The sequence below is a fragment of the Benincasa hispida genome, chromosome 5 (assembly GCF_009727055.1).
Source record: "Benincasa hispida cultivar B227 chromosome 5, ASM972705v1, whole genome shotgun sequence".
Lineage (NCBI taxonomy): Eukaryota > Viridiplantae > Streptophyta > Magnoliopsida > Cucurbitales > Cucurbitaceae > Benincasa > Benincasa hispida.
In genome coordinates, this window is record NC_052353.1 from 33,005,111 (window position 1) to 33,017,545 (window position 12,435).

The window sequence follows — 12,435 nt, forward strand, 5'->3', positions numbered from 1 at the left end:
GTGATTTATTCACGTGAAAACTTTCTTTCTATTATCATTGTTGATAGGTCGATATTTCCATAAATATTTTTACGTTTTCATGGGTTCAACGTCAACATGAAAAGTGAATCGATATTTCTGTTATATAAAAAAAAAATCTACGATACACGAAAACATAAGCATCAAAATGACACTAATATAAATATAATATAAATAATAGACATATTAACTTGTTTGAAAATCATATAATATTTATTTACTAATATAAATTTTTATAATTTTTCCATAAATATCTATCGAAATCAACATTATATCGATATTTCCATCGAAATTTTCATAAAATTAAGACTTCAATATTTTCGTCGGTATCGACATTTTGAACCTTGGTTGAAACAGTCATATACAATTTTAAATTCTCTTCGCCTTAGTTTTATTTGGAATTCATTAAACTCTTTAATTTTAGGCCAATTGAATTCTAGTTAGGGCTATTTTCAAACATTGAAAAATAAATCAAAATATTTACAAATATAGTAAAATATCACTGTCTATCAGTGATAAATGATAATTGTCTCCACCACTAATACATCGTAATATTTTGCTATAATTAAAAATGTTTTCAGTAGTTTTCATTTAAAATAATTTTCATTCTAGTTAATTTTCCGAGAGGAAATTTCATTTTGATTTTAAATTAGGGACAATTACATACTTATATACTTGATACACTACTATATACACTTGATGTACTTGGTACTCGTAAATGCACTCTCTGTTTGCTTCTCTCTCTTTATCACTTGTTGCACTAATATATACTTGATACACTTAACTAATATACTTGATAATGATGCGCTTGATTGATATATTTGATATACTTGTCAATCATGCACTCGTCTATATTGCTGATAAACTTGATACACTTGGTCGATATACTTGATAATGGTGCATTTGACTGATAAATTGTTGATAAATTAGTCAAAGTTTACATTTTTTTTATACACTTGTAATCTCTTGTTGACAAATTTAATATATTAGTGTATATATTTAGTATATCAACATAGTTATTTGAGTTTTTTTTTTAGTAAATCAATGTGATTATTTGTCAAAATGTACGCGTTACATTTATTTTAAATTTAGTATATGAAATAACATAAATCAAACAAAAAATAGAATGAAATTAAAAGTAAACACAAAGATCTATCTCACTTGAAAAGTAATAAAAAATATTGAGAATACAGCAAAATTTAATAACATCCAAAAGAAAAACCAAAATAAATAAATAAGTAAACCCAAAAATTAGGTATAGAGAGAAGAAAATTAAATTAGAAATGAGATAAAAAAAAACTAAAAACTAAAAATAGTTGGCATATGATATGAAATATATGAAGAGAAAAAATAGGAAAGAAAACTGGAAGTAAAAGATTTATTTTATTTTATTCATTTTTTTAGACCGAGTGGAAGAGAGATTAGGTAGAAAGAAAAAAACAAAAAACATACATTGAAGCAAAGATAAATAGAATTTAATAGCTTTACTATATTTACAAAGTTGAAAAACTGAAGACAAAATTGTAAATATGTTAATTATTTTTGTTGTGCAATACAATTTCCAAGTTATAGGTTGTTATAGGCACAATTAGTTTTGACCACAATATGTAATTAACTTTAGGAACAATGATAAATATAGATATTAAATCCAAAGTATTAGCAGATATAATATAATGTAAAAAAAAAGTTGTAAATATGATCAAATTTAAATAATCTATCAATGATAGATCATATTATTGGCAGGAGTCTATTAGTAATAAACCATATCACTAGTAAGAGTCTATCAGCGATAGGTCTATCAACGATATAAGCCTATCGTTGATAGACTTGTCTATATTTGTAATTTTTTTTTAAATGATGTTATATACTTGATTATTATTTCTAAAAATGCTACCAATTGCAATTACCCCTTTTTTCAATTAATAAATACATTGGATTAGCTATTTTGATTTAGGGAAGAGATCACCTACAAAACATAGAAAACTACATATTGGTGTATAAATAAGAGGAGTTCATTTATCTTATAACATTGTGAGGGTCATTTATATTTTCAATGTGAAATTTTCAACATTCTTCTTCATGATAGTACTGTCCCTTTGGATTCACTATTCTCGAATCATATCTTATTATTAATTTTTTTTAGGCAAATGTTCAATGGATTTCATGAACTTTGATACCATATTAGATAATATGACGTAATTTCATCACAAAACCAATTGATAAAGAGATGAGTAACTCATGTATCTTATAATATTGTAAGATCCTTTGAATTTTTGAATATGTTGATTCTCAATAATCTCCTGCCTCTTATGAGAGTTATAAGAAATATGTATTTATAAGAGAATTGATCTAAATTTTTTCATAATCCTAAACAAGTTAGGAATTAGATCTCATTAGTCTAATGACATTTGACAATGGTTATTTGAGCCTAGGTTCACTTTTCTCTTGTGGATTTTTTTTTTTTTTTTTTTTTTTTTAAATTTTTTTGGTTTGCTTTCTGACATTGGACCTATTTCTTGAAGTCCAATTCACTAGAATGTAGACTAAAAGTTTTTTTTTTTTTTTTTACTTAAATTGAACTAATACTATAATCCTTTACCTTTTTAATTAATAGATAATTTAACTTGAGATATGGATTAAGATTGATATCATGTAATTATCAATGATAATCAGATTGATCGTCTTCTCCTCCATAATCAAATGTAGATTAAGATTATTGATTATGAGTTTTGTTGTGGGACATCGTTCATTACGACTACAAAATATTGATAAATGCATATATATATATAGTTAACTAAGACCACTCTTCATATCATCCTCCATTCATTACATTTACTAGTCAATAAACATGGTTATAATTATTTTATGATAATAGTTTTTTTTTTTTTTTTTTTTTTTTTTTTTTTTTTTTTTTCGCAAAGGTATAATAATGGATAACAAAATATTTCACTAGCTAGAGAGAGAAAAAGATAAACACATATTATTTATTTAAATTCAATAAATATTCATAATCATTTACTTCGATTTTTGTTTACAATATTGTGGATGGAAATATCAAATCTTTAATATTGAGATCGATAGTACAAACTTTGTGTTAATTGAACTATGCCCATTTCAACAACATTCAATACTTTTTGATATTTTTATAAAGAAATACTTAAATAAATTATTGGTAGTTGCACCAATCTTTTTTTTTTTTTGCAAGGTACAAACTCTATCAATCAATAGATAGTTGCACCAATCTTTTTGCCGTCTAATTTTATCATATGATAGAAAAAGCTCAAAAAATAATTTATAAGATAAAAGAGTTTGTCATGTAATAAAATATAGTTGGACCCAACTTATTGAGCTCTAAAAACACGAGTGTAATTTAGAAGATATCCATATATTTTTCTTGTAGATGAATGACTCGTCTTTTCATCATTTGAATGTTTTCTTTTATTTGACTACAACAATTTTTTTTTTTTAATTAAAGAAAGCAGTAACAAAAATTATGATCTTGTTTAATAGTCATTTAGTTTTTGAAAATTAAGCCTACAAACTGAAGGGATCGAATCCCTAGTGGAAGCGTGCGATCACTTTGTATAAATTTTGTTTCAAGAATTAAAATATTGGAAGTAAATACATAGTAGATTAAGTATGTGAAAACACAGGGGAAAAGAAGGTTATTTTTGAAGACATTTCTTCAAATCTTCTCCAAATCTTGATAAAAAAGAAAAGCATGAACCCTTCTTGACTAGTACAAGACACCACCAAAAAAACTTCCCGACTATTCTCTAGCAATGATCGATTATGTGAGAACCTCCTTTTGAAAGTTACAGGGATTGTATGTTTAACAGAGAACTTCTTTTTTGTGTTTTTGCTTGAGATAATTTTTTTTTAGAGAGATATACCTTTTGCTCATTTTCATGTATAAAAAAACCTAAGTTTACTTAATTGCATGAAACTCTGCAATTAAAGATAGAAGAGAGGGAGAGTTGTAACTCCCGTCCGCAACTCTCCACTCCCCATTGAAGTTATTTAAATTAAATTAGTAATTAATTAATAATAAAATTAAGTTATTTAATTAAATATATATTTGAATCACATTCAAGTATATTTTTTTTCCCGTAACTTATTGTAGAATCCGATAATTTACAAGTAATCAACCTTCTAACAAGGAAGTCTATCGTAATCTGTGAACGATCGTGTAATACAATGGTTGAGATCCTAGAAAAATTAGCAAAAAAATGATGGTTGTAAAATTCCTTGGTTACCTTCATTCCCTAATTGGTTAAAAAATCTAATTAGTTCAAATGATTATAATGCTTCAGCCCATGCAACACATATAAAATGAGGTTTTATTAAAAAAAAAAAAATCTTATTCACATTAACTTTAACTTATAATTTTAATATGAATCTCATTTATATTAATTTTAACTTATAGTTTTAACATGAATCTCATTCTTATTAATTATCATCTGAATTTTATTCAAACATATTAATGCTCTCTCTTATAATTTAATTTCGAATCTCATTCAAAATAAACTTTATATTATGTATCTATATATATTATATTAATTGTATCATATACCATTAACATACATTATCTTAATCAATTTGAATATTTTCAAATTTTTTTAAAAACTCTTGATCTTTGTTTTACTCATTGTGAGCTAGCAGGAGGATCTAATAGACCTATAGTTATAAGCTCCAATGAATCGAGATTAATTAATTAAAATTTTAATTAAATTAATCAATGTGTCACTCCACTAAAAACCAATAGCTGCACTCTTATAAACTGTAGAATATTTTGTGTCCATAGATTTAACCATTACAAGTAAGTTGATCTTTCACGAGTTTTTCATAATTACAGTTGGGTCAAATTACTGTTTTACAAATGTAATTACCTTTTCATTCTTAAGCACCACTGATCCTCTAATGATCAATTTTTCTATAGTTCAACCATAAACCAAAATCCCTCTCGGGCTAATGAGAGGGTAGGGTCCCAGTTCAAGACCTCAAATCAACACTTAAGGGAACTACTCATCTACTTACCCTAAGGCAGGAAGGAGTGAATTCCATCTCATGTAGTTATGTTTCCAGCTCCCCACTTGGTCAAGTCCCCAAAATGGTAGACTTATTGAATCGGTGACTTGGGTCACTCTTACCCGTACAAATCAAAGGACATGGTTTCACAAGTGGAAGTTCATAACTCACTTAAGATGGAGATCGCGTCACATATAGAAATGTTATGAAATATTAATCTCTTTAATTAATAGTGTTGTATAGAAAGATTAATAATTTCATAGTCTAGTTTTATACAAACTCATCATATAGGATAACCCTACTCATATGTCTCCACATGAACAATTTGGATTACATCGTTTGTAATATTTACAAAGTGGACCGTATCCATAATGTTACCAGAATAAGACGCACAACCTTAACCATATACTATATACCCTTTAGGCTATTACTTGAACAAAATCCATTGTATGTTAGTTACATATCGTTGAGGTCGCATTAAACAACCCTGAATTTTAGCTTATTGGATTTGAGTTACGCAATTCTAAAGGATAATAAAATAACAATTATTTTATCAATAAATACACTGTATACAGAATTACAACTCATGAGTTTAAGGCATAAACCTCAACACAAACACCTCTATCACTTTTAGATTTTTTCCTTTATTGTCCACTTTTATCTATATTTTTAAAAATCAAGCCAAAATTTGAAAAATATAAAAATAGTTATTAAATAGTTATTTTTATTTTTGTAATTTGGCCAAGAATTCAACTCTTATACTTAAGAAAGATGCACACCATTGTAAAAAAAAAAAAAAAAAAAGAGAGAAAATAGACTAAATTTTTAGAACTAGAAATAAAAAACGAAATGGTTACCCAAACGAACCTAAATAATTAGTTGAAAAAACTATTTATCTATTAAAATTCTTAACTAAAAAGAAAAAATAAATAAACAAAATCTTATTGGGAAGCTATATATTTGAATTTAAATTGGACTCAAATTACTTATGCTCTAACATTCTCTACAAACATAATTTGACTAACCATTCTATTTTCAATTAGGAAAAAAGTTCTCTAAAAAAGTTCTCTTTTCATTTGGCAGCGACCCCTTACCTCTTAATTAAATTTATTGACCAACTGTTATGACATAACTAAAATCAACAAGCAAAGAATAATGTAGAAACACTCGACATGAAGATTTACGTGATTTATTAACAGTTTATTAACTACATCCAGGATAGAAACAATTTTTTTAGAAGAATATTAGAGTACAAATACAAAGACACCAATGAGATTATAAGGTTTATATAGGGGTTTTTTTGTACACATGACTCCTTTTTAGGGGCCAAATTAAAATTAACAAAAAAAGTTTAAAAATCAATGAATTTTGACTTTTTGCTTGCGTCAATGCTATATGAAATTACTATGACCAAAGAATGTACGTGTTAGGACTCTTTTGCACCTTTTATCCTCCTTCTCAATTTGCTTTTCTATGATAAGAAGTCTTCTCATTCTTGCTTTTCACTTCTCATTTCTCGCTCCTTCTATCCCTCCTTATCAATTCAATTTTCTACGTCAGAATCTCTTCTTGCTCCTTGGTTCTTGCTCTCTATTATAATATGTATTTATATTATTATGTATAGTTGTCCTTATTGTAATTTTGTATTCCTTTAAATTAGGGTTTCTTATTTGTGTATATATCTATATATATATATATATGGATGTATGTATGTATGTATGTTTCTTTAGTTTGATTAAATTTTATGAGATTATTCCCAAAAGTAAAGAGTATATGGTATTAGAGCCATCTAGGGTTTAGAATATTCGTTTAACAGTTACATTAGGGTTTTTGCTTCTCACAAAGTTAGGATTTTCATTTGGATCATTGAATTTGAGTGACTATTTGTCGACACTACCCAACCCAGGAGGAGTGTTGCCGTCTTCCACCTGGTCTATCTTCTGTTGCCGAGAAATGCCATGCATAGGCTTCATGTGTCGTCGGAAGCACTGTCTTCGTCGCCACGTGCAATGCATGGGAGGTCCATTTGAGCTGCCATCGGTTGGGTGTTCATCTCAGATCCTAAATTTCGTTCGTTTGTGCCTTTAATTCCATCAAAATCTACTTGACTATGAGGTTATTTGAAAAGTATCCTTTATTCTTAGGGTTTGTGGTTCTTTTGTTATAATTGGGGCTATCTTGCTCTTTTGTTCACCTTGCTCTTTTGTTATAATTGATGCGTCGAGAGTTCCCGGAGAACTCCCGACGAACCTTTACAGTGTCGAGAGTTCCCGGGGAACTCCCGATGGTCCTTTACTTCGTCAGAAGAGACCTTCTCTCCTGATGCCTTAAAATGACGTCAGGAGTTCCCGTTTTTCTTGTAGTGTTACTTTTCCACGATACTAAGTTTCCTTCTACAAAAACACAATATCTAGAGGTTGATCTCCTAATTTCCCGAGATCCAGCCCAATCAACATCTAAAGAACATTCAACCCTTGTATAACCATAATCTTTACATAAGATCCTACGTCCAGGTGCAACTTTTAGATAACATAATATTTGTTCTACTGCAGCCCAATGATCCATTATAGAAGAAGAGATAAATTGACTCACAATACTCATCGAATAAGCGTTGTCTGGTCGTGTCACTATTAAACAATTCAACTTTCCAACTAATCTTCTATATCTCTCAGGATCTTTAAATAATTCATCTTCTTTAGAAAGTTACAAATTTGGTATCATCGGAGTACTGCATGGTCTGGATCCTAATTTTTCAATCTCAAACAAAAAATTAAATGCATATTTCTGTTGTGATAGATAAATACCTTTCTAGATAGATATCTTTCTTGCTTTTCATTACTTTAATACCAAAAAAACTTCAATTGTCCCAAATCTTTAGTATGAAACTAGCCTTGAAAGAAATTCTTGAGAGAAGATATACCAAATACATCCTTTCCATTGATAACGATATCATCAACATATACAACAGACAAAGTAATACCGTTGTTAGATCATCGATAGAATGCATAATGATCACACATACTTGTCTTCGTATCAAAACATTTGAGTGCTTGACTAAACTTACTAAAAAACCATGCACGAGGACTCTGTTTCAGTCCATAAAAAGATTTTCGAAGGCGACACACCTTATCACTCTCCTCCAAGCAACAAATCCAGATGGTTGCTCCATATAAACTTCCTCTTGAATATCACCATGCAAAAAAACATTCTTAATGTCGAGTTGATGCAGATGCCAATTGTGAGTAGCACCCATAGAAAGAAATAGTCGAATAGAAGTTAATTTCACAATAGGAGAAAATGTATTGGAAAAGTTAGTACCATAGATTTGGGCATAACCTTTGGCAACAAAACGAGTTTTCAGTCGAGCCATTATTCCGTCAGGATTAACCTTTATAGCAAACATCCATTTACACCCAATAGCCTTCTTTCCTATCGGATGTGAGATTAAATCCCAAGTACCATTATCATCCAAATCAGTCATCTCCTCAATCATTGCACTACACCACCTAAAATGAGATAAAGTTTCATGAAAAAGATTAGAATAGAGGTGGAATCAAGAGATGTAATAAAAGAATATGTGGGCGAAGACAACTCGTCCTCGATTCTCGCTCTTGCTCCTTGATGCTTGTTCGCTCTCCTTGTTTCTAAAAGGAAAAATACAAATTGAGACCGAAGAATAATCAATTAAAGAAGAAGTTGCAGCTCGAAGAAGGAAGTTCACCCAAGATTTTAAAAAAGTTACTCCCAAGCTATAGATTATATTTAAAAAAAGTTACATATCATAGAAGAAGAAGGAAGAGCTAAAAGTTGCAGATTCGTTGCATTCCAATATCACAATAGAGATTCTTAATATGTTAGGAGATTATTGATAGATTGTTTAAAGGAATATCTTTTTGAATGTCTTAGAGTTAAGTTAGATGTTTTGTATGTTGTTTGATTTAATTTTATGCTTGAATTGCATGTGATTGAATTGATATGGTATGTTTTTCATGCCCATTGCAAGTTGAAAGTATGTTTAGTTTGATAAGATCTAATGTGCATGTATGATCATAATCATATTTTATGAAAAGATAATGGCAACATTATTATTGATTTGTTATCAATTCTTGTCATGTCGATGTACATTGAATGCTTGTCTACCTATCTATGTCATTTTGATGGGATTTGCTCTCATGAAAAAGAAAAAAAAAAAAAGAAGATAAGAGTTGGGAAGGGATGTTCGTGGATTGAGTTGAGTTGAATTGAAGTACTTCTTAGACTAAACTCAATTGTTTGGATCATAAGTTTTTCCAATATAATAACTCTTATTAACCAATGAACTTAATCCAATCCAACTATGAAAGAGTAGGATTGGGATTACTTGGATCATTTATTAAAATTTTTATTCTTAAAAAAAGTAAAATGCCAGTACGTAAAAATTTTATTTAATTATTTTCTTATATTAAATTATGATTAACAAATGAATTTCGATTTATATTATGAAAATTTTCTTTCCTAAAATGCTAAAAAAATATTTTTAAAAGATTTTGGCGAATAAGCTATCCATAAAAAATCATGAAATTAATCAAATATAGGAAAATTATTTTAAATGACAAACCAACTAAAAATTCATATGAGCTTTAGATACATGCATATTTGATTGAATTATAAGTAAAAAAAACATACATTTTAAAAGTTATAACAAGCTCGGGTTTATTTGGATTATTTTAGGTGAATCTATGAACTAAGCTAGACCATAAAATTTGTATTTATTTAAATCTAATGAAACTCAAATGAGTTGATAACCCAACCCAAACCGTACAGGTTGGATTGAGTTGATCGAGTTTTTGAAGTCAACAGGTCTTTTGAACATCCCTATTGGAAACTATGATCATAAATATTATCGATCAAAAGAGCTGGACCTCTTAAACTAACTACTTTAATACTATGTTAAATCATTTATTGACCTAAAAATTTAAGTCGATATATGAAGCTAAATTTAATATCATCTCATTTAACACGTATATACTTTGCATATTAGGAGACTACTTGCTTAGCAATTGTAATACGCACTCCTTTCTATATTTTTCAAGGTCAGTGACAAGATTGTTCGATAGTTGTGCTATGAGTTCATCTTCTGCATTAATTTTCATGTCTTTTGAACTGAACTATTTTATTAAAAGTTATCCATTTATTTATCGGCTTATAGTTCATGAAAATTTTCTTATGATCCCAAAATAAGATCTGGTTAAAATATTATTTTGATCTCTATATTTTAAAGTTTATTCAATTTTAGTCATTGTATTTTTAATTGTCCAATTTTTGTTCTTGAAATTTCAATAAATTTTAATTTTAGTTTTCATTGTTAGTTTATTGTTGATTTTGTAAAAACCTTTTTGTTATATATTAGCATTTTTTCTATAAATTTTTACAAACATACTCATATATTTTATTTCTTCACACGAAAATTATTGTTATTCTTTAATCGATTTCGATAAACAAGGACTAAATTTAAGAGTTATTGAAAGTACATAGAATAAAAATTGGACAACTGAAAATTTAGGGACTAAAATTGAATAAACTTCAAAGTTTAGGGACCAAAATGAGATTTTAACTTTCATAGTTTTAAGGGAAAAAAAGAACATTTTGGTTTTTAGGTTTTGGATCTAATTTTCATTTGGTTTTAAGGTTTCAAAAGATTACACATTTAGTTTTTTAAGTTTTGAGTTTGGTTTCAATTTAGTTCACAGTTCTTAAAATCTTACAATTTTATTTTTTAGATTTGAGTTTTGTTTCAATTTGTTCCCTGACTTTTAAGATTTACACATTTAATCACAAATTTTCAATAAATACGTTCTTTCAGTCATACTGTTAATGTCTATTAATTAACTAAAAATAATTACAAAATGAGATTTTAAATTTAATTTTAAAAGTGATGAAAATAGTTAAATTTAATTGGCTATAATTCTTATTTATCTCAAAAGGGTCTACGTAAAATTCTCAGAAAACACCAGTGATTACTTTCTTATTTATCAAAGAAAAATCAAATGCGTTATAAAGAATTAATTAATCAATTGGATATTCGGGAGGCAAAAACTTAGTAATTAGATTACTATTACTAGACATTAATACTAAAGGTAAAAGTGAGTATTAAGTGAAAGATCGAGGTTAAAAGTGTAAATCTTTAAACCTAAGTACCAAATTAAAACAAAATTGAAATCTTAAAGGTAAAATTATAACATTTTAAAACTTACAGGCTAAATTGAAACCAGTCTCAAAACAAAATTATCAATGATAGATATTGATAGACACTGATAGACTTCTATCAGTGTTTATCAAATTAGTGTCTATCAAGGACATTGATAAAACAGTGATATAAGTCTATCAGTGATATTGATAGACACTGATAAAAGTCTATTAGTGTCTATTAACGTCTATCATTGATAGTTTTAAAATTTTATTATATCTTATAAATATTTTCGACAATTTTACCATTTGAAACAATTTACCTCATATTACCTAATATAGTGCATTTCAACTTCAATGATAAGCCAAATTAAGTATAACTCAACTGTCATATAATATATGATAGCGATAAAGAAGCATGTGAATTTTTGTATCCTAAACAAAACCTCAATGACAACCTAACGAAGAACTCTTAGGTAAAGAAATTCACCTAGAGGACAATATCTACAAAGCCTACAAACAATAGAGAGAGAGAGAACGATTTTAAAAGCAACAGGAAAGTCGACCATCCATATCATCACATCCATATCTAATTTTCAATTCATTTTTAACATAAAAAAAAATCAATCTATGGTGCTTAAAAGAAGTATAAGTATTGGATTATTTGATAAATTAATCTAAAAATTGGATCAAAATGTTATTAGACTTGGTTATTCAATAATATAAGGTTTTATAATCTTTTTCCAACTTTTTTTTATAATCACTTTTCTCCATTTCTATCTCAACTCACCTTCTATTTCTTTTTCTAAATCTCTCTCCCTCTCTCATTCCTCTTTATCTAGTTTCTCTAGTTTCCTTCTCTATATTCCATCAACCCCGACTACCACAATGCTTTATTCCCTGTGTTTTGCATTCGACAACGACAACAATGACGACAAATAAAATTGTTTCTTTCTTTCATTAGCAATGCACAATAGTTGATGAAAACAAATGGGATTTTTTTCAAGTGCGAAACGAAGCGTGTGTGGAGGACAAGAATGAAACCGAGAGCAAGAACTAGAGCATGAGTGAGAAATTTTGAACGGGAATTAGATCAAGAGCAAGAAATGACTAAACTTAGGACAAGAGAGAGAAAATGAACTAGAACTAGAACAAGAGCAAAAGTGAGAAAGTGGTCTAGGCTAGAACAAGAACAAATAATTATTCCAAAAAATGTTTGGTACA